The sequence below is a fragment of the Nilaparvata lugens genome, chromosome 4 (assembly GCF_014356525.2).
Source record: "Nilaparvata lugens isolate BPH chromosome 4, ASM1435652v1, whole genome shotgun sequence".
Taxonomy (NCBI): Eukaryota; Metazoa; Arthropoda; class Insecta; order Hemiptera; family Delphacidae; genus Nilaparvata; species Nilaparvata lugens.
The window spans coordinates 70,809,477-70,835,270 of record NC_052507.1 but is presented as its reverse complement, the minus strand read 5'-3'; the positions used below and the strand labels follow the sequence as shown (position 1 = coordinate 70,835,270).

General features: G+C 33.7%; 1 protein-coding gene across 1 annotated transcript in view; it reads left to right on the top strand.

Annotated features, from left to right (window-relative positions):
- The first annotated feature begins 2,777 nt into the window (after positions 1–2,777).
- The window catches only part of LOC111060855 (elongation of very long chain fatty acids protein 1), a 39,630-nt gene continuing 16,613 nt past the window's right edge, over positions 2,778–25,794 (top strand). The window contains exon 1 of the mRNA XM_039426353.1: positions 2,778–2,991. The gene's annotated coding sequence lies outside the window, so the exon portion shown is untranslated. The remainder of the gene's footprint in view (positions 2,992–25,794) is intronic.

Here is a 25,794-nt window from a genome sequence, read left to right as displayed (position 1 = left end):
CTTTTAAAAGAATGTGTCTTGATAGTTTGAACCTCAAATTTTCATGAGTAATTCTATTGGAATACGTTTGAATTAGGTTATCGAACATAATCGGTCATTCATTCATTTATTTACGATACAGATAAAACTGATGTTATATGAAACATTGGTAGATAAAATAATAAGGTAGCCCTTGTGCTATTTTTCTTCCAAATTTATAAGTGATGACACAGTTCAAAATAGGGTTAAAATTTCACGTGTACAATTTCTATACAATTTTAGTCCAAAATAAACATGGGAACTAAAATGAAAACGGTCGATTAAGTAAGTGAGGTTGATTGAATATGATCCATGAATATAAGATTGGGCTCGAAATTATAATAAAAGTTGGAAAAAAAATTATAATATTGAAGTTGGAGTGATAATCATGGAAACAAAACATATCTCACATTTCCCATCATGGATTGGAGAAAGCGCAACCTTGAGCTTTGTAAGTTTCTTCCAACTATGGAAACACATACAGTTTGTTCAAAAATGAATTTTAAAAATACGATAAAAAAAAAACTGACATAGAATGAGTATGTTATAATTATAAATGGAATAACTTTGGAAAAGAGATGTTTCAATAGGTTCCAGTAGCCTTATTACTAAGATTTCCTATACTCTCCAAATAATTGATAATAGACGCTTCAAAAAGTGAGTTTGTGAGTTTTTTTTCAAAAACTAATCAATATATCTACTTTGTACAAATATGAATGTTGCTTCATCAATAATCAATGGAATGCGAATTGAAGAGGAAATTGATGTAAGCAGGCTTATTCATTATCCAAATTGAAAAACAATTATGATTATCACAAAAATCATAAAAATAGTAATCAATCTGCAAATGCTTTGTGAGTGAGAATCAATCATAACTAACTGGCCAAAATAAATAATTTCAGCTTCAGTTTAATGATATTAAAAAAAAACCAACAAGTTCCAAAGAACAGTGGAATGAATATCTAGATATTTTCAGAAAATTCAAAGAATGTTTGAACTATTATGATTGATCACAATCTGTATAAAATAATAAGCACAATCTGCATTCCACATATTTCTACCACATAATGAATATATTATTCACTATTATTATAATTCTAGTAACAATTATTATAATTGTTATATGATGTTCATCAATTTCAATTGAATAAATTTCATACTTGAAGGAAATAATTTAGGACTCTAATGATATAGCGTGTCTCCTAGCATTTCTCATCTACATTGGCAATTGAAATATTGGTTGATTTCAACATTCAGGCTGATTTCAATCAGGCTGAAATTAGCTGTTGAACAGGCTGCTTTCTAATTTTGATAGAAAGTGAGGGTGACAAGAATAGAATAGTTCATCAGTTGGCAATTATTAGATTGCTGAAAGACGTTTTACTAATATTACTTCATCAGAAACATAGAAGTGGGAAAGTTTGGTGCATGTGGCAAGTAGTCCTCTGATACTAGAAATTGATATTTCAGGACTATTCTAGAACACATCTTTACTTCTATCATTCTACTTTCATTTCTACGTCCTTTATTCTCAAAAACCATTGTTTTCAATAAATATTTTTCATTTTCAATATTGTAAGTCTATTTGAATTGCCATTTCGAAAAAACAATAAATTCAGATTCAAATAATGCCATCATGTTGTAAAATAGTATAAACATAATAATATAATGTTAAAAAATCCATTCACCTTTGAAGAGCTCTCCCATAAGTAAAGATGTTTAAAAAAAGAATCACAAATGATCGTGTAACGATCAATTTTCTAGAACCACGCTTTGAAATTTCAAATTGAACCATAAATAGCACTATATTATTAGAAACGAGAATTAATTGAAGAGTTGATGTATGAAAATTATTGATTGGTATCATTGAGACAGGAAACGGCCCATGCGGGGACCTTCCTCCTATTCAACATATATTAGTTTAACAGCAATAGTAGTTATTAATGTTTATCGATTCAACTTTGTAATCATGGTCATGTATTTTTAGAAATATTTCATGAACATTATGCTATCAACATAGGCTACTAGGTTCATAGTCAGTCATGTTATAATGCTGTGTATATGTTAAGTTTTTATTGCTGTCAATAACATGTATTGTGTCTTTTCTGTATAGGGCTACTAGTAATATAAATAGTAATAAAAATAAAAACCTCAGTACCTTTTTTTGAATTATTTTATCAAATAATGAAATAAAATAATTTAGAAAAAGGGTACTGAGATTTTTATTTTTATTACTATTTACATGTATTGTGTTATTGTTTTGTTTTTTTGAGGAATAAACAGTTTGATTTGATTCTATTTGAGGATGTAGTAGTATGTAAGAATCATTACTGATAGCAAAGATGATAATAAATAAATAAATGTCTATTCCCCAAAACTGTATGATCCATTGATTGATTGAGATACAGAACAGAGTGTTTATGAAAACTGTAGAAAAGTCTTTGGAAAATAAAATTCATCTCCATTGAATACTCATTATATCCAAATCTATTTTCAATCACTATTAACCAAATCCTATCAAGCGTCATGTGAGATATTCTTGCATTATTACAATCAGTATGTATGCAACATTCCTGAGAGTTTCTAGATTTTGAATTGATTCAATAACTTGATTTGCATCATGACGATATAGACAGGTCAATAGGTGCCTCTAATTATTGCAAATTCTATGACAACTCCAATTGAATCGAACTGCATTTCACTCAAATATTCAGCTAATTATTCATTTGATACGACTAATTGAGTGTAGCATGTATAGAAGCATTTTGATAATTGTGAAAAATAGCCTTGAACTCAAAAAAATCAGTTTGCTAATGTTCCAGTTCGACTAGCCATTTTCATGATATATCGGCCGGCTCTGGCTGAATTTCTTCGGCAAATCACTTTCACTGGCTGTAGGCTGTAGGTGGCTCATAGGACAGGTCGTCACTCTTATCTTAGCCGCCTTCGAGAGAGGAACGCTCCAAGCATAAGGTAAGTCATTCCATTACTTTTTGTCACTTGATGATTTCTTGATCACTTATTTCACTTCTGGGTAACTCATAGTGCAGTTTTATTACTTGAAAATTATTTATCGGCAATCCAATTATTCTGTACACTCTAATATGTTGATTTATAAGAAACTTGCAATATTTCTTTTTGCTCTTGAAATTTTTTTTTTTGGAACAACAATACTTTTTTGTACTCTAAATTTTTGTTTTTGGAGCATCCAGTGGTAAAGAATGAGTGCAATATTGTTGATTCATGGAAAGTTCTCTTGATTATTCTTTATGCTTGATCATTCTTTATTTATGTGTTATCATGTTATGAGAGATAGTTGAATGGATAAAAATCTGGTGTGGTACACTCACACAACTTTCCTTGCTCATTGATCCATAAGCCTCATTAACGAGGATAATTTAGGGGAATAACATAATGCCGATTGGCGGCTGAATAATTAAAACTACGATTATACTATTGTTATTGTGTTCAGAGTACATTTTCCTTTGTTTGAATTATGAAATTTGAGGATTTTTTGAAAGTTGTCAAAACAGCTGTTCTACAATAATGAAATATCGACATGATTGTGTTCTTTTGAATAAACTGCTCTACCTACCTACCTCACGCACGAGAAAAAGGTTACAAAGTAAATTTATCAAGAATGGGGTGGACCCCCTGTTGATTTCTCAGGGAGGAGACTCATGCCAGTTAATAGAGCTGATGTATAACTATACAGGGTATGAATTTGAAAAAAATCGGTCAAGTCATTTTTGAGAAAATCGTGATAGAAATTTAACAAAATTCATTCTTCTCAGGAATATTACGGAGCTCCTGCAATTTTCCCAGAGATGAGACTCATGTCAGTTGATAGGGCTTATAAATAGCTATCTAGGGTATAAATTTGAAGAAAATCGTTAGAGCCTTTTTTGAGAAAACCGTGAAAAACATGGTTTTTTAGCCATTACCCGCCATTTTGAATTAAATTTTATTGAATTTCTTATTGTCGGATCATCATAGTATAAGGACCTTAAGTTTAAATTTTCAAGTCAATCGGTTGATTAGGAATGGAGTTATTGTGTTCACAGACACACACACACCCACACACCCACACACACACACACACACACACACACACACACACACACACACACACACACACACAACACACACACACACACACAGACTAACACCCAAAAATCATTTTTTTGGACTCAGGGGACCTTAAAACGTATAGAAAACATGAAATTAGGGTAGGTACCTTAAATTTTTTTGGAAAGCAATACTTTCCTTACCTAGGGCAGGGAAAGTAAAAATATGAAGTGACTTGGATGACTAATGCTGCATTTACACCAAATTTATTATCTAACAAAATGTTAACAACTCAATCTTTATAGATTCTATTACGTTGAACAGAACTTGACAAACACATATGTTCATCATGTGTATGATAAGTTATGTTCAATCTATTAGAATCTATGAAGATTAAGTTATTTTGGTTAATAACTTTGGTGTAAACGCAGCTTTAAGCCCCGCACATACACACATTTATTTTTGTTCGTAGAATATTTTGACGTCCTCATGAATAACCTATCAGATTGTACGGAACTTGAGAAACATCATCTGTTTGGAATCATCTGTTTAATCTGAAAGAATTTATGAGGACGGCAAAAAATACCGTACGAACAAAACTCGATGTTTGTGTGCGGGGCTTCTAGGTTTGGTGTTATGGAGCTCTCACACTTGATCAATTTCAGAGCCTCTAACAAGATTTGACAAATTATTGTTTTGGGCAGCCGGGACCAAACGTGTCCATTCGGAACATTTCTCGAACTTCTCTTCCTTGAATATCGTAAACTGAAAGAATCCCATCCTGAGTTCGCTTCTGTATACATCCTTCTATTTTCTTGAACTTCTTCCCTGTTATTTATTTTCTTCATGTCATATAATTATTTTTGACTGGTGTTCGGCTGGTTACACACATCGTATTTTCCAAGTACGATTTTCTGTCGTGCTCATGAACAGAACTCATAACTGGATACATTTAGACTGTTGTATAAATTAGAATTGGAACCGTCTTGGGTGTGACCCTGTGCTACTGTTCTGTAAGTTGTGTAATCCTGAATGATTAGATGAGAAATTGATTATGCTACTGAATAAAAAAACTCAGCAAACATATGATGTGTGCAGACACACGTTTCACGTTTGCAAAGTTATGTTTTATCTAATAGTATTTTTGAGGACAGTGAAAAGTCGTACCTCCAAAAATGTATGTGTATGTAACTAGACTGGATGAACAATGTTGATATCAATTACATTCTGATGTTTCGATTTTGAAATACTTGGATTATTCACAATAAATTTAAATTGAACTCTATGGAATCCTATCTTGAACTTCTCAAATTGTAAGAGATCTATCCTGAAATCCTCCCTGCATTCATTCCTGTTCCTTTTTCTACATTTCCTCCAATGGAATAATGAGAGTGATTTAGGCCCGCTGCAAAGTAGACCCACGCTAATCCACGAAAAGCAACCCACGCCGTAGGATGTTTTGTAAACCATTGCTAGGCTTCTCTAGACATCTGTATAATACATGCAATGAATAATCCACTTGTCAGCTAATTGATAATGGATAATTCTGATGATTAATGGATGGGATTGGTTTATAAAACATCCCACGACGTGCATCGCTTTTCGTGGATTAGCATGTGTTTACTTTGCGGCGGGACTTAGTCCGTCGAGCACTTCATCCTTCAGACCTTACTCAGTTTGAGATTCCTCCACTCACCATAGCAAAGCATTGGAACCCTGCCTTATCTACATGTTTTTCAAGTTGTTTATGATGAACTATGGAAGAGCGTCGATATTCATTCAGCATTCATAGCATTCAGCATCGAATCCAAAATCTTGGAAAAATCACCTGATAATTTCAATCCTTCACGCTCTTTGTTTTGTTCAAATTATGCTATACTAGCCGTCAGGCTCGCTTCGCTCGCCATATCCGTCTAGCCAGGGGGCTCCGTCCCCTGGACCCCCGACTGGATCGTCCAAGAATGAGATCAGCAGGCTCGCTTCGCTCGCCTACATTTTTCATTTGAGCATTTTTATCATATGTTAGGTCGATCCAGTCGGGGGTCCAGACTAAACGTCTGGCTAAACGGATATGGCGAGCGAAGCGAGCCTGACGGCTAGTAATATAATATTCCCAGGAATAGCTCTGATTGAAGTAACAGTGCCCAATCAATTTTTCCGCGATAAATGCATTTCAATCTTCAACTTGGTGCCAACCTAACAAAGTTAACTCAACTTAATGCCAACCTGACAAAATTATTAATTTAGTTACCAGTTAAACAACTGTTTCGAAGAGGTACTCTCTCTAGATTATAGTTCTATATTAACATATGGTATGGCCTTTTTTCAATTATAATTAAGAGAATAAGAAGAATATACATGCTAAAAGACGAACTTTGAACCCTTGAAAACCATTCTTAGAGTTAAAATATTGCCAAAAAATTTCTTAGTGCGCCTCTAAAGGGCCAACTGAACATACCTACCAAATTTGAACATTTTTGGTCCGGTAGATTTTTAGTTCTGCGAGTGAGTGAGTGAGTGAGTCAGTCAGTCAGTCAGTCAGTGAGTGCCATTTCGCTTTTATATATATATATATATATATATATATATATATATATATATACAATCAGCTGGAATTGAATAGTGACATGGCTTACTTGAGATAGCCTACTCTATCTATAGTAGGCTGTGATAGTGACCATATTTATCGACAGAATACTTCATTTGCACAGAATGTGTTTCAAGAAATCAGTGAATATTTATGAAACATTTCAAAGCTATAATATTTTTTTCTTCCAGAATAGAATAGAATTTATTGTTTCTCATGAACAACAGTACAATATTACAAGAAAAAACAAAACGAAGATAATAAGTTATTAGCGAAATTTATCGAATGCTATGGCTCAAATATAACAATGTTAGAATATAAAGAAATATTTCTCATCTAAACATCGCCATATGCAGTCATAATAATATAACGGAAAGTCATTAGTCACATTTTCCAGCTACTTAATGCTCAAAAAAAAAAATTAAAAATTCATATTTCTTTTGAAAAACGAAACGATACATAATGTAATATACTTCTATGTTACACAATTATATCAATACTTAATTAGCCTACCATACTGTATGATGGTACAAGAAACAATAATGTGTGGTACTCCTGTAATGAAAATTGTGTTGGGGTAACTTGATTTTAACAAAAATGAGGATAGAAATTTGCACCATTCTTTCAAATAAATTGAAAAACTCATGTGTAGGCTATCTAATTTTCTCCAAAGTTATATGGGAATCATTCAGGATGATGAATTATCACCAGATAATAATTATCAGTTCAATTTCCAGAGATTGTTTAATCATAAACACTGTACGGAAATTGGAACAATATGAATATTAAAATTTCGAGAGCTGTTTGAAATTCCAAAGGTCGAAGGATGTGAATGTTATGGTTCAGCAGCAAATCTATTCATGTTTTCGAATATTCTCATGAGGAATCCGACCAACTGGACTCATTCAACATCGAGTGGGTTACAGCTCAAAAAATCACTTCTGATTCAAATTGATATCAATTTTCCAAAATCCTCAGATAATGATATTCATCTTTGAATCGAGATTTCTGGTCCAATTTGATATTTGCGTCGATGTTTCGCAAAATTACAAAAAACTACAAAACTTTGTCAAAATCCTCAGATATTAAGCTTTGAATCGAGATTTCTGGTCCAGTTTGATATTTGCGTCGATATTTCGCAAAACTACAAAAAAACTACAAAACTTGGCGTCCGTCAAACTTAAACCTACCTTGTTTCAACAAAGAATTCGACAGAGTTTTTAACCATAGAAAATGCTTGTTAAGATAGTTGGCTGAGATGATACAAGATTTTCACCTCTCAAAGAACTATTCGATATTCATTATAACTCTCAATTTGAAAAAAAATATGAAAAAGTTTGTTAGGGTTTGATTAAAGCGGTTTTTGGAACCAGTTTCAGAAGTTTTTCTATAGTTTTATAGAGAGGTTTCCTATGAGACTCTAAATTTTATTATTGGTCAGTTTGATATTGTGTTACAAAGTTGAAACACTCTCATCATCACTCTGGAGACAATTTTGTAAGTGGTATATCTCTATTACAGTATATCTATTTATAATATTTTGAAACTATTTGAAACATGAGTATTTTTACTGTGTATTCATTCACTCTCACCATTCCAATTCATCCTGGAAATAATAATAATAATACTCGTATGACTTTTATTGGTGAGGAGTTCCTGATGGAAGTTCCACCTCGCCTGAGTATATCATTTGAGCCGTCAATGGGCGATTGTCAAATTTCAGCCGGGACCGACACTTTAACGTACCCATGCGATAACATGGAAATGAATTTCCATACTTTCAAAACTTACACCGGTTATCTTATAATCTTGTGAATTTAACATCAACTCGAATAGTGACTCTCATTGACATACAACCTCTCAATGTATTTCTCAGATTAATTCATTCTAATTTTCAAAAATAACTACTTTCAGTGCTTCATTTCCTTCTTCATCCTACTTAGAATTGAGAATAATAAATTTAGAATGCTTTGTAACATATATTGTATAACTAGACTTACAGAAGTGAGAAGTTTCTAGAAAAACCACGCGGTGTTGATCTAGTCCAAATTGTGCATGTCAAGTTCTTACAAAGGCTGTCCGAACAGGTTCCAATTTTGGTTCACTTTCTATTGCTTGTAACGGGCGAGATGGTGTGACATCGCTATTACGTAACTGGTGCCGTCTTAATTGTATACATTTTTTAATATTCCATATAATTTACACCAAAATATGAAAAAAAATCTTAGAAGAGTAATAATTGATTATTATGTTCAGTAGAACAAGCTTGCATCGACAGAGAAAAATCTATTCTCAATATTGACTCATCAATGTATTTTTTCATCCAATAATATTTCAAATAATCCGACAAGACAAGATCCCATGATGGAAGTTGTGTGTATTTTTCTGAAATGACTCAATTTATTCAAAGTGCTGTGATATTCAAGTGCAATATTTGACTATAATGTGGTGTTTGAATCATTCTAAATTCCAGCTGATATATATTTTTGACAGAAATTGAACTTGAACTTTCCACAGTGAGAACATAACCTTTTATTCGGACATTTTATTATTTATCAAAATTTGGGAACAGAATAGTTCTGGGCTATGCCTGTTGTTCTATCCCGATAATATTAATATGATTAGTGATTTTATCAACAAATAAAATGAATAAATAAATATTTGCAGAAACTCATTGACTCTGGAAGACATCTCAACTTAAATAAGAAATAATACTCATGATAACATTGAGATTTTTTATTCACTCATTCCAATTCCAACTGTTGATTCACTGATTCATTATTCAGAGTCATTGTTGTTTATAATAATCATTTCCCACCATGTAAATAAATCATGTGTAAACATGTGTTCTTCAAAAGTAACCAACAAGTGGTCCGTTTACTTTTCACAGAAAATATCGAACTGCGATATTATTAGAACAACCTTTCTCCAGGAAAAAATTCTAGTTTCAAAAATAGTTCACTATGTTAAATAATAATATCAGAGAAAGGAGACAAGATTCTTTAAATAAATGTCTCAGCTTGTATCAATGAAAATGGAATGGGAAGAAGAATGAAGACTATGAATTAAAATGGAATGGATGAATGGAAATGGAATGGAAAGAAGAATATATGCATGAAAATGGAATGGGAAGGAAAATGTATGAATGATGAAAAGAGACAGACGAATGAGGAGGAAGACGCAAAACGAAGTAAGCGTATTAAGACAAAGAAAGATGGTCAAGATTTACTCATTTCAGTCTAGTTCATGAGAGAAGCATGAATGGGGAGAGGAATAGAAAGAGTAGCCTGAGAGGAATAAGGAGAAGAGTTGGAATAACGGGAAGAACAAGGAATGGGAAGGTAAAGGAACGAGGAACGTGATGAAAATGAGGAGAAATCTCTCATAAAAGTATTAGTGGAAAGACTGGGAATAAAAACAAAACAACAAAGAAACCGATTCGTTGGTGGTGGGGAGAAGTTAAAGAAAGATTGCAAAAGAAAACAAGGAAGAAAGATTGCAATAGAAAACGAGGAAGAAAGATTGCAATAGAGAACGAGGAAGAAAGTGGAGAAGAAAGGAGTCGGGACGATGTACAAAGGAAAACCAAGACATGAAATGTGGAAATTCCGGCCGCCAAGGTTACATGTCAGATTTTCGGTCTAAGTGTGGGAAATGGATAAATCACGTGATGGAAAATAAAGTAGCTGAGTAGATTGGGTGGTGAGGGGGGGAGAGTTAAGTACTCGTTTGTTGTTCAGGTTAGTTTGTGGGGTTTGAGGAGGTGGAGGAGTAGGAGGAGGAGGAGGAGGAGGGAGAGGAGGAAGAGGATCATGAGAAGGGGTAAGAGGTGTGAAGAAGAAGGGCGAGGAAGAGAAGAAGTAGGAGGAGGAGGTTTCGGAGAAGGAGGGGAATGAGTAGGAGGGTGATGGAGGTGAGTATGAGAAGGTAGAGGAAGATGAGGAGAAAACGATGAGGAAGAGGAGAAGAACGAGAAGGAGGAAGATGATGAATAGGAGGAGGAGTGGTGGGGGGTGAAGAAAGAGGAGAAGGAGTGGTAAGAAGGTAGCAGATAAGAGGAGGAGGTTGACAGGTCTATATAGGATATGGCGCCAGTTGACTAATAATAATTGATATGTTTGTTTACTGGGAGCTCTGATGTAAACAGGTCTTCTCTAGCTTTTCCAAGCTCAGTGGAGCAGGCAGCGCGAGAAGCTCAAAAGGGCGGCATATCGAAGAAGCATGGAAAGAAAACGAAGAAAAAGAAGGACAAGAAAAACTTCGCCGAGCTTTCTTTTCGTTTGACTCCAATGTCGCCAGCGAGAGACTCGCGAGATCGGCGACCCTCCCGCGCCCTCCTAGAACCCACTCTAAGGTAGCAACCGTTTTGTTTTTCACGAAAACTTTTCTCTAGCTGAGTTTTCTCCCCCCCCCTCACATCAGATCAACAACTAGTCGATGCCAGTCGGATAAAACACTAGCGGAATAGTAAAACTGTATCATCTGACTGCTGAATTTTTCCCCCACAGTTTAGAAACAACTACGACCTATGCCATTATAGCACTTCACCTTCTGCGCGAGAGATCCAGCTTTTCCTTTATTCCGGACAGAATTGCTCGGTAAAAGTCCTACACACATACAGTCTCATTCTTATGGTACTTTCTTTAACTCCTTTACCTTCTGTTCCACTGATCTGTCCTTGTGTTCTCTCAAAACCTCTCTCGCTTCTTTCACATTTGTACTTTGTTGTATCTTCTCCTTCCTTTTTGGTAGAGAGTTAGTGGGGAGGATATTTTTAATATTCTTTCCGAAGAATGGACATTGATATGTCCAAAGCTCCGCCAATTTATGTAGATAAATATAATTATCTATAGTTATTATATCACAAATTGCTTTTTCATATCATATACAGTTCAATAATTATTTTCTTAGTCTATATTATGTAAATTAATCTATAATTTTGCTGTATTGTAAGCTATTGTATATAAGTGTATATGCCAGTATATATGTAATCTACATAAATAAAGTACTCAATCAATCAATCAATCAATCCTCTTCCTCTATATCTTTGTTTCCACTTCTATATCTTTTGTACTTCTGATCATCATTCACGGTCCTCTAAATTTGTCCCACAACTTCTCTCAATTATCATTTTGCTAATCATTCATTTTCCTCTTCTCATTCCTCTTCCTCTTCTTCTCTAGATGTCAGTATTCGCTACTTCCAATCCTCTGACTTTAAATGTCAAATTTTGAACAAATTCTGTTCTCTCACATTCCTCTATTCCCTAACTTTCCATTATCAATTGAAGTCATTTCTACCACCCAACTATATAGCTTCATGCACAAATTAATAATTCTATGTGTTTTTTTTTAATAAAGCTTCATGCACAAATTAATAAAATTAATAATTCGATGTGTTCTTCTGATAAATGATTCGTCATTTCACTCAATTACTATGATGAGTTATATGATAATACTAAATATGTATTTTTTGGTAATTATTCTCTTCATTCATTGTTTTTTTCTCATTTTTCTTATATTCTTCACTATTTAATTTGAATTTTTTCTTGAAATTTCTGCGTCTTCTAATGTTCTTAAGACTCATGTTCCTTCTTCTCCTTTTCTAAACATTCATCCTCTTTGTTTCTCAATTTTTCAATCTGTGATATGCATTCCATTTGAAATTGTCTCCTTTTTCTTCTTTCAATGGAGCCCAAAGAGACCACTTCGATATTGAATGAAAAAGACTAAGAAATCGTTTATAGTTTATCAGAGATTGACAATGGTGTAATAACCGAAACCGGTCTTTCAAAGTATCAATAAATCTGCGGTTTTTTGACAATTTCTTAGTCTTTTTCATTCAATATGAATAATTACCACAATATCAACTTCTCAACTACAAGAAAAAAAGACCACTTTGACTAGATTCCTCTCTTCCTTATGTAAACTTATTCGAATCGATCTATCAATCATTCCCCCTCTACCACATACTTCACCAAGAAGTTTCTCTCTTCAAATCTGTGGATACACTTCATCTGTTTCATTCACACTGTCAAGTTACTTCCTCCACATTAATTAATAATATTTCTACCAATTTTTACAAGCACTACCACACTCACAATAATCTTTCTCTCACTCGATGTATTTTTTCTCCTATTCTCTTTCACTTCCTTCTCTTTCACTCACAACACCCTTTCTCTAACCCAATGCTCTCTCTCTTCTTGTTTTTCTGTCCCTTTTGGTTCACCTTTATCTAATGTTCATTTCTCTAACCTGATGCTCTTTCTCTCTTTCTATTTCTATCCTTGATGGTTCACCTTAACCTAATGTTCATCCCTCTCTCTCCAGGCTAACCTAGCAGCTAAGCGACTGCCCGACCGTCTAAAGGACAACAGAACAGACACAATAATATACCTAGCCTCTTTACGATCTCGGCCCTATAAAAATGCGAGAGTGCAGTTTTCAGACTGAATTCTTAAGACTTTTTCCTGAATTGACTCAAAAATAGCAGCAACTAGAGTGGTGACCTATTTAAAGTTCAAAGAGCGGAAAACTGTTTGTCTAGTATGATAATTGTATCTTCTATCACAGATAACTTCAGAAAAAATTTATTTGTTTTCTAATTGCTCTTGATAAATTCGTTGAACTTTCAAAATTTGTTGAAAAGAGTGAGTTCAATCCACTTTTGATTGATCCAAGTTTATTTGATAGTACAATTAAAACACATTTAGCGGATGAAAATTGTGTTTTTTTTATGTATGACAGGGCTACTTATTTTTATTTATAAAATAGTAAGACCTGAAGATTATGTGAAACATAGAAACTAGTAGTTTAAATTCTTGTTTTTGATCTATTATTTTATATTATATCTTATATTATAATCAATTGATTTTTAAAAAGAATTCACCTTTAATGCTTTAAAATAATGCCATTTTTTAATTTTCCCTATTATTATTTTCTTCTATATCTCTCATTTTGCACTTTATGTCATTGAGCAACCATATCGAATTTTTTTGTTGTGAACTTTTTTGTAATAAATTGAAATTCCTAACATGGATCTTGATAAAAATATTGAACCATTGAACCATTCGATCGGAATTTATGTAGTGGAATTGTCTTCTATGACCATTCCTAGAGTAGCTTACAGTTTGATAACTATCATATACTGTAATATGATCACAGTTGTTGATTCTGTTAGAACTTACGGAGTGGGAGTGAAATTCTCTTTTCAATACTTTCGCCGAAGTTAACAACATGATCTTTCATTAAACATCCTTCCTGCATTCTACATCATTTCACCCTCATATTATAATAATTCTTTTGCTGATGTGTGGAGTTAATGGTTTGGATCATCCTGAGAGATGAGAAGTCCTACATTTTTAGATGGGTTCCGAAACATCATCATTATGCGAGTATTATAGTTATCTATGCGATATAGATATCTATGCGAGTATTTTAGTTGCGGTTTGAAGAATTCACAATCTCATGCTCATTACTCATCTAACACATTCCTCAACAAGGATAGAAACCTACAATACTCTTGAAACATCTGTTAACAGTCAACATAATAATGTTCAATGACTGTGCAAAACCGTACAAATTTGAACGTGAACTACGATATTCACTTCAAATAGTCAGCATCCCATACGAATATCATCAATGCTTCCCATTTAGCCAATGCTGACAGTTCATAGTAAATTCACTATAGAGGTGGCATACTTTCTTCTCATTTTATTTACAGTTGATTCAAGTTGCAATGAACTCTTGATTATTCAAGGTGAGTAAGTGAATTCAGTGCGAGAGAAACATGGATATTATTAGCAAGTTTTCGTCGATTCATCCAGCCTACTAACCCTGATACAACAATGCTGATATTTACTACTCTAATACATGTATATTAATGTGAATTTAGTGTTTGAAAGTTGATGAAGATAGACTCTCATATGATATCTCAATAGAAGATAAGAGAAAATCAAAAATATTTATTTTTCATGTTGTAATTTCATGGATGTAATTTCATCAAGGATTTTCGAGAAAATTGAGAATTTTCATTTTTCATGATTAATTAGAGTACAGTAATACAATAATTAGAGTACAGTAATCATTAATCAGAGTACAGTATGTAGAGTGGATCAAGTCTCTTCAATTAGAGTACAATGTATAATACAAGAAATGTATTCGTTCAATACTAACACAAATTTTGTGTAAAATTGAAAGCAACGGAATGAGAGATAAGCCCAGAAATGGAGTCCATTCTCAATGTATACCAATATGAAATCTCTCGTGTTGAAATATTGGTTTTTTGATGATTGATCCAAGTGATTCCTAGATGCTATCATAAGCCAGAGGCGTTCGTGTAAAGCATACATTAATAGAATGCAAGAAGGCAAGACATTCCCATGTTAGCCGAAGTGATACAGAATATTAATTTTTCATCATATTCCAATCATTTCGATACGGTAGAATGATTCAAAGTTCAGATTTATAAACTCACATCACATTCCATTCTTTTTTTGAAATGCTTATGATTATCACATTACTGATTATAATATTAATTCAAATCTCTGCTCATTGTGATTGAATTGTATCCATAGAATAATGAGAAAAAATAATCCACGATTGGAGTATCTGATATCTCTTGGAGTTGAGAAGATTATTTCGTTGGCGTAAAAGAAAAATGCACCAAGTCGAATTTTTCTGAACTCTGATTTTTTATTAGTTTTTAATCAATTCCATAAACTATGAATGTTGAATAATTAATTTATCAAACGAATTAAGATGAAAAATATTTAATTTCTTGCAGTGAGAAATTATTTTGTGAAATATTATTATAAGGAAATTATGATTAATGTGGAAAATTGGAAATTGATTTCCTGAAAAATTTACTTTTATGAACTTAGTGGATTTTTCTTGAATTTGAAGAATACTTCTCAGCAATATTGAGACACATATTGCAGTTTTATAATCAAGAAAAAATCCAGCAGGAATAAGATTCTGTTGTTCCAGTAACAACCAGGTCAACTTCATCAATAACCCGAGTGAACTTATTTGGAATCATAAATTCTTCATTCTGAAAACGTCGCTCATTTGTTTCATAACATGATGTTTATTACTGAAAAACTACTACTTGCTCTGCTAGCTTCGAAAGAATAGGTTGTAAATTTACTTGACGATTTTACGGTCATATTTTCAACAATCAAATTTTATTGCCACTGTACTACTTTCGCATTTATTGGTTGTGATTCTCCGATTTGACTTTTTCTTTCTCTTAAATTTATTTCTGTTCTCCTTCCTCTTCTTCTTTTTCTTCTTCTCCTCTTTCTTATTCTTCTTTTTATTTTTCTTCTTCTTCACCGGTTCCGCATTGAAAAGCAGCTATCACATCAAATGAAGGAAAGATCGAGCTTCATGAATCTTGATTGTTTCTGGATAATTCTTGGCGGAGAAAAGCTTCAATCATTTTGAAATAATTGGGAGATTGAGTTCTGAGCGCTGAAACAGAGTTTCCAGCCAGACTTTGTTATATGGCAGTTATTTTATTGCCCCGGCCAAGTTATCTCCCGCGAATAGACTGGATGGATATCATCATGCCCCGCGTTCAAGAATTTACTGCCAAACATAAAATTTCCGACTTTTCTCATATTTATCATCTGGTGATATCATCAATTCGCGGAATAAGTGCGATAAAATGAGAGAGTCAATTTGTTTGGACCAAAATGATGAGAAAGAAGGATGGGTGTTCATTATTTTTCACCCAGCAACAGTTGATTCATCCGAATAGAAAATAACACTGACTGGATAAGAGAGCAGTTGAAAAATGGAATAATTATTCTCAGTGGAACTTGCAACATAGTGATTATCAGTTATATGAATAATATTTCAAATAACAATTATGAACGATAAGCTCTGCCAGCTATGTAGAAGATTCATTATAGAAACTCGAATATCCTTTGTTGATGAAACCAATTCCAATAATTAAATGTGAATTACAAGAAATGAAGATAATTTTGACCGAACGTAGTGAGGTCTAAGTTTTAACTCGGATTATATATTATATATAGCAAACATACATTTATGAATAAAGTGCCTACAGTAATAAATTCTGGGACTTGAATGTTATAATTTTAGCATTGAGATCGTTCGTCATTCAAATTAAAAAACAATTGTGACTAATGAATAAGTATAAACCTACTATATGTAATGCTCCGTAATGAGCTAATGAATAAATTCAAAGAGAAAATAAACTTTCAAATGGCAATAAGTAAAATAGAAAAAAAATCAGGTCAATGAGTAATCTCAAAAAGTACAAAAGGTAAAGGTAAACTGCAAAAACAGAACAATTGAAATGTAAATACTAAAGGTAACAAAAAAACGAATGCTTTCAGGACATATTAAAACCTTTGTAGTTCTGGATAGGTTTTATTAGATACACTAAATAATCATGAGTTGAACGTCAATTGAAAAGCATATATTCAATGTAATTAATAATTTTAAAGACAATATAAAATAGGTAGTACAGTAAAATGAAACAGACACTGTATTCAAGAACGTAATTGACAATGGCCTAGACTAAATCTTAATGCTTGATATAATAAGTCAAATATGAATAATAAGTCAACAAAAAATTAATTGGAAGTTGATCGATATTTAAATAATTCAATATGAAAAATGTAAAATACAAATACTTGCAATACTTCCAAAATATTGGTAAAAAGTTGTGTCTACAAATGGGAATCGCGACTTTAGAATAAATAATTCCAAGTAAACCCTGAAAAGGTCAAATAATAATTAAACAAACAAGGCAATTGAACAAATAATGAAAAATGCTGATAATGATTCAAGATTGATACAGAATACTTATCAAATGCATGAAGAGCATGAGATCCAATCTTGAATTGGATGGGCAGTACATCGAGACCCCTCGATGATACCGGACGATGGTGGAGACCTGGATGGACCCATGAAATGGAGCGGACAGAGCGAGCTACGGAGCTGGACTGGACGGCGAACCATGAAGAGCGGCGACTAGGATGACCCGCAAGCAGGACAAGAATCAATCCGAGCGACAGACTCCGGACTGGAATGGTGACGAATCAGGATAGCCAACAGCGATGGCTCAGTGGTGACGACACAGGAACGGCGGCGACACAGCGATGAGTGGGTAATGTCAGGTTAACTATTGTCAATGCGATACGGGCAAGACTGACACAATGACGGTGTGACACAGCTGAGATATGCAACACATAAACTTGATAGTAACGTAGCTGAAGATTCACTGAATTTGAATTGAATGAACCGTCCAAAAGTTAGGCACGGTGAATGAAATGCAAAGTTAATTGAGTTGGCTACGGCCAAAAATCACAACACTGATGCTAAGTGAATGTCTGAATAGACAACCATCCAAATGCTTGGCATGGTGAATGAAATGTAACAAATGTTCGTAGATCACTAAAAGAACTGATTGAAACTGATACACCATCTACGGGGTAGACAAGAAAATTGCTAATACTTCGATCTAGCAATGAATGATTAGGTAGCTAGCTGACTAACCTAACAAAAACGGATACAGAGCAGAACGTCTGACTGCACCGTGAAATGATGAGAGTGTGATCTTGGAATGCAAGCAACACACCAGTAATAATGTCCCGCGAGACCAGAATTACTTCAATGAAACGAATGAATGCAAAATTGGGCCTCAAGCCCTACCACAAAATGCCTACCGCAAATGAATGTTCAGTTCAATAAGATAACTTGTTGCTGAATGTTGAATGTTCTGGAAACTTGATTTTCATAATCAGTAATATAAAAATGATTTGAGTTCTCACACTGAGAAGTGAATAAATTTAAATTGAAGATAAAAATTCGAAGCACTCGTGACGAATGAAACGTGTTGGAACATACCAAATACTGATGATTGAAGATATTTCACAAACTAACGAACCGAAAATACTGAAACTTCATCAAAGCACTGGAAGAAACATTCTACGTTGAATAAACATGAATTTAAAACTTGAGAATTGAAAATTTTGAATTGAAAGCGACGAAAATTGAAGAACGGAAAAAAGCTGATGTGAACTGTTACGCCATTGCTGTGTGAAGAAGGAAACAGAAAAATGCATGCACGAACCGCGCTGCAAGAAGCCACGCATAGCCACGTCGATGAAAAAGATATGCGTAAAAAACGTCTAGACACGGTAGGAAATACTCCAAAATAATATTAAATAATACCAAAATGTACAATAAAATTAATGTACAAATGTAGCATGACAAAAAACTGATGTAATCCGTGAACTGCAGAAAACACAGTGAAAGTGGACCGATGACAAAGTGACTTGCGCACTAACGCGACAAGTTGGGACAAGAACACAATGCATAGTGCGAAATCTGACAATGGACTTAGTGGATTTTTCTTGAATTTGAAGAATACTTCTCAGCAACATTGAGACACATATTGCAGTTTTATAATCGAGAAAAAACCCAGCAGGAATAAGATTCTGTTGTTCCAGTAACTCGACTAACAACCAGGTCAACTTCATCAATAACCCGAGTGAACTTATTTGGAATCATAAATTCTTCATTCTGAAAACGTCGCTCATTTGTTTCATAACATGATGTTTATTACTGAAAAACTACTACTTGCTCTGCTAGCTTCGAAAGAATAGGTTGTAAATTTACTTGACGATTTTACGGTCATATTTTCAACAATCAAATTTTATTACCACTGTACTACTTTCGCATTTATTGGTTGTGATTCTCCGATTTGACTTTTTCTTTCTCTTAAATTTATTTCTGTTCTCCATCCTCTTCTTCTTTTTCAGCTTCTCCTCTTTCTTATTCTTCTTTTTATTTTTCTTCTTCTTCACCGGTTCCGCATTGAAAAGCAGCTATCACATCAAATGAAGGAAAGATCGAGCTTCATGAATCTTGATTGTTTCTGGATAATTCTTGGCGGAGAAAAGCTTCAATCATTTTGAAATAATTGGGAGATTGAGTTCTGAGCGCTGAAACAGAGTTTCCAGCCAGACTTTGTTATATGGCAGTTATTTTATTGCCCCGGCCAAGTTATCTCCCGCGAATAGACTGGATGGATATCATCATGCCCCGCGTTCAAGAATTTACTGCCAAACATAAAATTTCCGACTTTTCTCATATTTATCATCTGGTGATATCATCAATTCGCGGAATAAGTGCGATAAAATGAGAGAGTCAATTTGTTTGGACCAAAATGATGAGAAAGAAGGATGGGTGTTCATTATTTTTCACCCAGCAACAGTTGATTCATCCGAATAGAAAATAACACTGACTGGATAAGAGAGCAGTTGAAAAATGGAATAATTATTCTCAGTGGAACTTGCAACATAGTGATTATCAGTTATATGAATAATATTTCAAATAACAATTATGAACGATAAGCTCTGCCAGCTATGTAGAAGATTCATTATAGAAACTCGAATATCCTTTGTTGATGAAACCAATTCCAATAATTAAATGTGAATTACAAGAAATGAAGATAATTTTGACCGAACGTAGTGAGGTCTAAGTTTTAACTCGGATTTTCTATTGTCTGTCTGTATAGTATGTAACGCGATTACGGCCTAACACGTTGATATAATTCGATGAGACTTGGCAGGAATATTTTCTTTTTCAACTGCGCGTCGATGTATACACAAGGTTTTTTTGAAATTTTGCATTTCAAGGATAATATAAAAAGAAAAGGTATTCCTCCATACTCTGATATCAATATATACAGTATATAAATTTTTTTGGAGATAGGATCAATCAGACTATAGAATTATTTATAATCAATCAGCTGACATGTGGATTATCCATTGCATGCATTACACAGATGTCTGGCCGAGTCTATTTCTATAAGGTGAAGATTCAATATTATCTACTAGTTGTTCTGTGAACAGTTGACCACACGCAGTATTATCATCCACAAGTACCTGATTGAAACTATAGACCTTATGGGAATACAGCAATAGATTGGCTTCTCCACACATCTGTGTAATCACTTGTCAGCTGATTTATGATGAAGAATTCTATAGTCTGATTTTTACTCTAATACTGGCGTATAGGAGGCTCCTTTTTCCTTTTATATTATCCTTGAAATTCAAAATTTCCAAAAAACGTTGTATATAGGTCGACGCTCAATTAAAAAAGAAACATACCTGTCGAATTTCATGAAAATCTATTACCGCGTTTCGCCGTAAATGCGCAACATATAAACAATCAAACATTCAAACATTCAACATTCAAACATTCAAACATTTAAACATTTAAACATTTAAACATTTAAACATTTAAACATTTAAACATTTAAACATTTAAACATTCAAACATTCAAACATTTAAACATTAAGAGAAATGCCAAACCGTCGTCTTGAATCTCAGACTCACTTCGCTCGGTCAATGATACGTACCCATCAGTATCAATATTCTCAGATTTGATAAACAAATTCAATAGGTGATTGAAAATAAAATAAAAAATGATTAAATGAATACTAAATAATGCTGAAGAAATTTAAATATTCTTGATTGAAAAAATTAATTTTAAAATAGTTGAGAAATATTTTTATCAGATAGAAAGATTATCACGGAACTGTAAATTATCATATATGGAATACAAATTCAAACGTGAACTGACTTTATTAACATAAGTGAGTTTTTGATCTTGAAGAAAACAAATAAAAATTTTTAAGATTAAATTATGATTCAACTGAATCAACTAGATAAGGTGACATCGGATACTTGTGGATGAGAAAACTGCGTGAGGTCTACTGTTTACAGAACTACTAGTATGTGATGTTTCCTGAGAAATTATAAACAAAACCTAATAAAAATTTGTAAACGTCCAATACAACTTATACTAATGCTAATAAATCTAATGGAAATTATACATTCCGTTATTTTCTAAAATAGAATTTATGTGTTTTTATGAAATCTTCCTTAACTAGATAAGGTGACATCGGATACTTGTGGATGAGAAAAATGCGTGAGGTCTACTGTTCACAGAACTACTAGTATGTGATGTTTCCTGAGAAATTATAAACGAAACCTCATAAAAATTTGTAATCGTCCAATACAACTTATACTAATGCTAATCAATCTAATGGAAATTATACATTCCGTTATTTTCCAAAATAAAATTTATGTGTTTTTATGAAATCTTCCTCTCTTGTAATAGAGTTCAAAAGTTTGTCAATCTCTCATAACCGGTAAATACTCGAATGTTTTGGATAGGTCGAATAGTTCAGAACAATAGATAAAACACAATAGCAGTATATTCCTTGATGCACCTTTATTTTCCAAAGAGCATAGATTCTGAGTCCTTCTGAAACATCTTCAATGTATTCATTGAGATGAGTGAAGTTCGTGTCGGCGATCTTTTTTTGCTTCTCATTCAACAGAATCCATCCAATTGAAATCATAGAGTGAAACGCGGACAGTGTGAAAGGAGCAAGTAACACGCGCTTTTACAGGCACTCTGAAAAAGCTTCCCTTGAAGGAAGCATAACAATGATTACAGTACAGTGAAAAGACTTGAACCTTTGTACTAAAAGGTGTTGGAGCAGGAACAATACATCACAGTACTTCGATGCAAGGATTATTACTAGTGTACACTCAATAGTTTGTACTTCTCACATGAACGTAACAGGTCCATTACTTGAAAGAGCTCTTCAGCTTCTGTATTTTTCTTGACACCTTCCATCATAAATGAATATCTAAGTGATCAATGACTTCAATAGGATGTTTTGTAAGAGAGTAGACCTAAATCATAGAATGTTTTGAGTTTGATAATCGTAGATTGAGTGGGCTTTTTTAAACTTCCTTGTTGAAAATCTAGAAAAAGGTTCTATGTTTTACACTAACTTTGATCTTGGAATTTTAAATCCATTAGATTTCTTTTTTTTTCAATATTTCGAGCATTACTCTTGTAGATACTGATATTATACATAGAACCGGTTAGGTTTGATGTAAGGTCTCCCAATAAGGAACGAAGCTGAAAAAGTGAAAAAATCTAATTCGGAGTGTGCTGATCTACTAATTACTTATTCAAACAAGGAGGCAACAATAGAACGACGACGAATAGTTTTAGCTAAGGTCGAATATCAACAAGAATTCATCAAGAATGTTGGAAAAGTTGCACGTCAGTTGTACAAAGCACATATAAGCGCCGCTTACTTTGTTGATATTCTATGACATATCAATTAAATTATCGAATACGCTCAACCTTCCACTCCAAAATTTTACTCATCAAGACCAGAGTTGTCTTGTCCAGAAGCAGCTAGATTCCCGCACCATTCATTGCCGCTTATTTTGCTTCTTAGTCCTGATTAACTCAACACCTCCCGACACATATGGGCTAATAATATGGGATAGTTAACCTTTGTTATGGTACATTTAATATGGGATCGTTAACCTTTGTCATGGTACCTTTTTTCGAATGAATGAACCTTCAATATAGGATCGTTAACCTTGTTATGGTACCTTCAATATGAGATAGTTAACCTTCGTTTTGGTACCTTCAATATGGGATAGTTAACCTTTGTTATGGTACATTTAATATGGGATCGTTAACCTTTGTCATGGTACCTTTTTTCGAATGAATGAACTTTTAATATGGGATCGTTAACCTTGTTATGGTCGACGGTTTTGCATTTCTCTTTATGCTTATATTATGTTTTTATGTTTATATATTCCGCATTCACGGCGAACTCGGTAATATAATATTATCATGAAATTTGACAGGTATGTTCCTTTTCAAATTGCGCGTCGTCGTATATACAAGGTTTTTGGAAATTTTGCATTTCAAAGATAATATAAAAGGAAAATGAGTCTCCTTCATACGCCAATATTAGAGTAAAAATCAGACTATAGAATTATTCATCATAAATCAGCTGTCGAGTGGATTATAAATTGCATGCAATTCAATATCTCAATGTAACTTAGTGAAAAAACAGCTGTTGTGTGGACTATTAATTGCATGCAGTGAGGCATGCAATTGATAACTTGAAGTAGCATAGTATTTTCTCCCGACTTTTCTCTGCTTTCAACTCGGTAAGCTTTTGATGATAGTAGCATATTAGCTGTTCACATCAAATTATAAACATTGTCAATACAACAAGCCAAACAGTCATTAGTCGTTACACATCGATATCTCGCCGACACGACAGGATAGGACAGAATTTACTCTAATTAACAGTATTTTAGAGGAGACTGTGGTTTATAGCTGCGTGAGGTCTTCTGTTCACAGAACTTCTAGTAATTTGAATGAAACTTAGAATAGTATGAAACTTGAATGATGCATATGACTCATAGTTCCTCAATTCGAAAAAATAAGTCGCCGATGAAATGCGACCGAGTCAACGATCGAGTGCCGTAGTAAAGTGTTACACCCACAAACACGTGATGCAACCACTATCAATGTCATTGGTACAGGGTTACTCACTTGACTCGCGCGACCGATCTCAAATCATTCTTCCCAACTTCTTCGGGACTCGAAGCCGGTTCTGACTTGAGCAATAACTGGTGGCAGTGGCAACAGATGCGGCTGGGTCAAGATCATAGAGGCACTGGAAAGCAGCAGCAGCAGCCCATAAAAGCAATGTTATAATTACTGAACCTGATGTCGCATAAATTATGGCAGTCGACCGTCTAAACCCCGGATTGCATCTCTTGTTCCAATCGTAATACAGTAATGAACAGAGTCGTATCAATGTGAAGACTATGTAGTTGGTGATGATGGTTGATGCTGAAAATTAGGTGTTTTTCACATACAAGGAGCATTGTTGTCAGGTGTACCTGGAAATCTATATGAGATAGAGCGCTCTACCTGATCTTATATTGTAGAGCACAAAAATACGCCCAGAGGGAGTTTTGAAGTATACATCTAAATGGTAACAATCGGAAGATATTGTTGATCAAAATCTAAAATTCATCAAAAATTGATTTTCTCTTCAAATTTCATTCATTTTTGAAAAATCATAACTCAGTACTCATTGTAGATAGAGAGTTCCGAATGATCTCATTTCATACAGAATCTCATATTCTAGAAAAAAGGCAAGATCAAATTTTTTCTGTCCTATTACGAGATTTGGCAGAAATAGCTGAAAACTGGAAAATGAGCCGAAAATACGAGGTTTTTGGGCCACTCTGTATCTAGCACAAGGAAATTTTGCATGAAGAAATTGGTTCTGGACTTCTCTCAGGAACCCAAATAATATATTAAAAAATCAGAACTACAATATAAATTGCAAGCACACCCCCTTTTTTATGTCTTTATTGACTGGACTAATAGGATGTTTTGTAAGAGAGTAGTCCTTAATCATAGAATGTTTTGAGTTTGATAATCGTAGATTGAGTGGGCTTTTTTAAACTTCCTTGTTGAAAATCTAGAAAAAGATTCTATGTTTTACACTAACTTTGATCTTGGAATTTTAAATCCATTAGATTTCTTTTTTTTTCAATATTTCGAGCATTACTCTTGTAGATACTGATATTATACATAGAACCGGTTAGGTTTGATGTAAGGTCTCCCAATAAGGAACGAAGCTAAAAACGTGAAAAAATCTAATTCGGAGAGTGCTGATCTACTAATTACTTATTCGAACAAGGAGGCAACAATAAAACGACAACAAATAGTTTTAGCCAAGGTCGAATAGTCAACAAGAATTTATCAAGAATATTGAAAAAGTTGCACCTCAGTTGTACAAAGCACCTAAGCACCAGTACCATAGAGGATAGAATGTAATTTACATTCTATGTACATTTTAATGTACATTCTATACTCTCTGCTAAGCGCCGCTTACTTTGCTGCTATTCTCCGACATATCAATTGAATTATTGAATACACTCAACCTACCACACCAAAATCTTACTCATCAAGACCAGTGTAATGTTTTCGTGTCCAGAAGCAGCTAGATTCCCGCACCATTCATTGCCGCTTATTTTGTTTCTTAGTCCTGATTAACTCAACACCTCCCAAAACATATGAACTAATAATATGGGATCCTTAACCTTTGTCATGATACCTTTAATATGGGATCGTTAACCTTTGTTATGGTACCTTTAATATGGGATCGTTAACCTTTGTTATGGTACCTTTAATATGGGATCGTTAGCCTTTGTCATGGTACC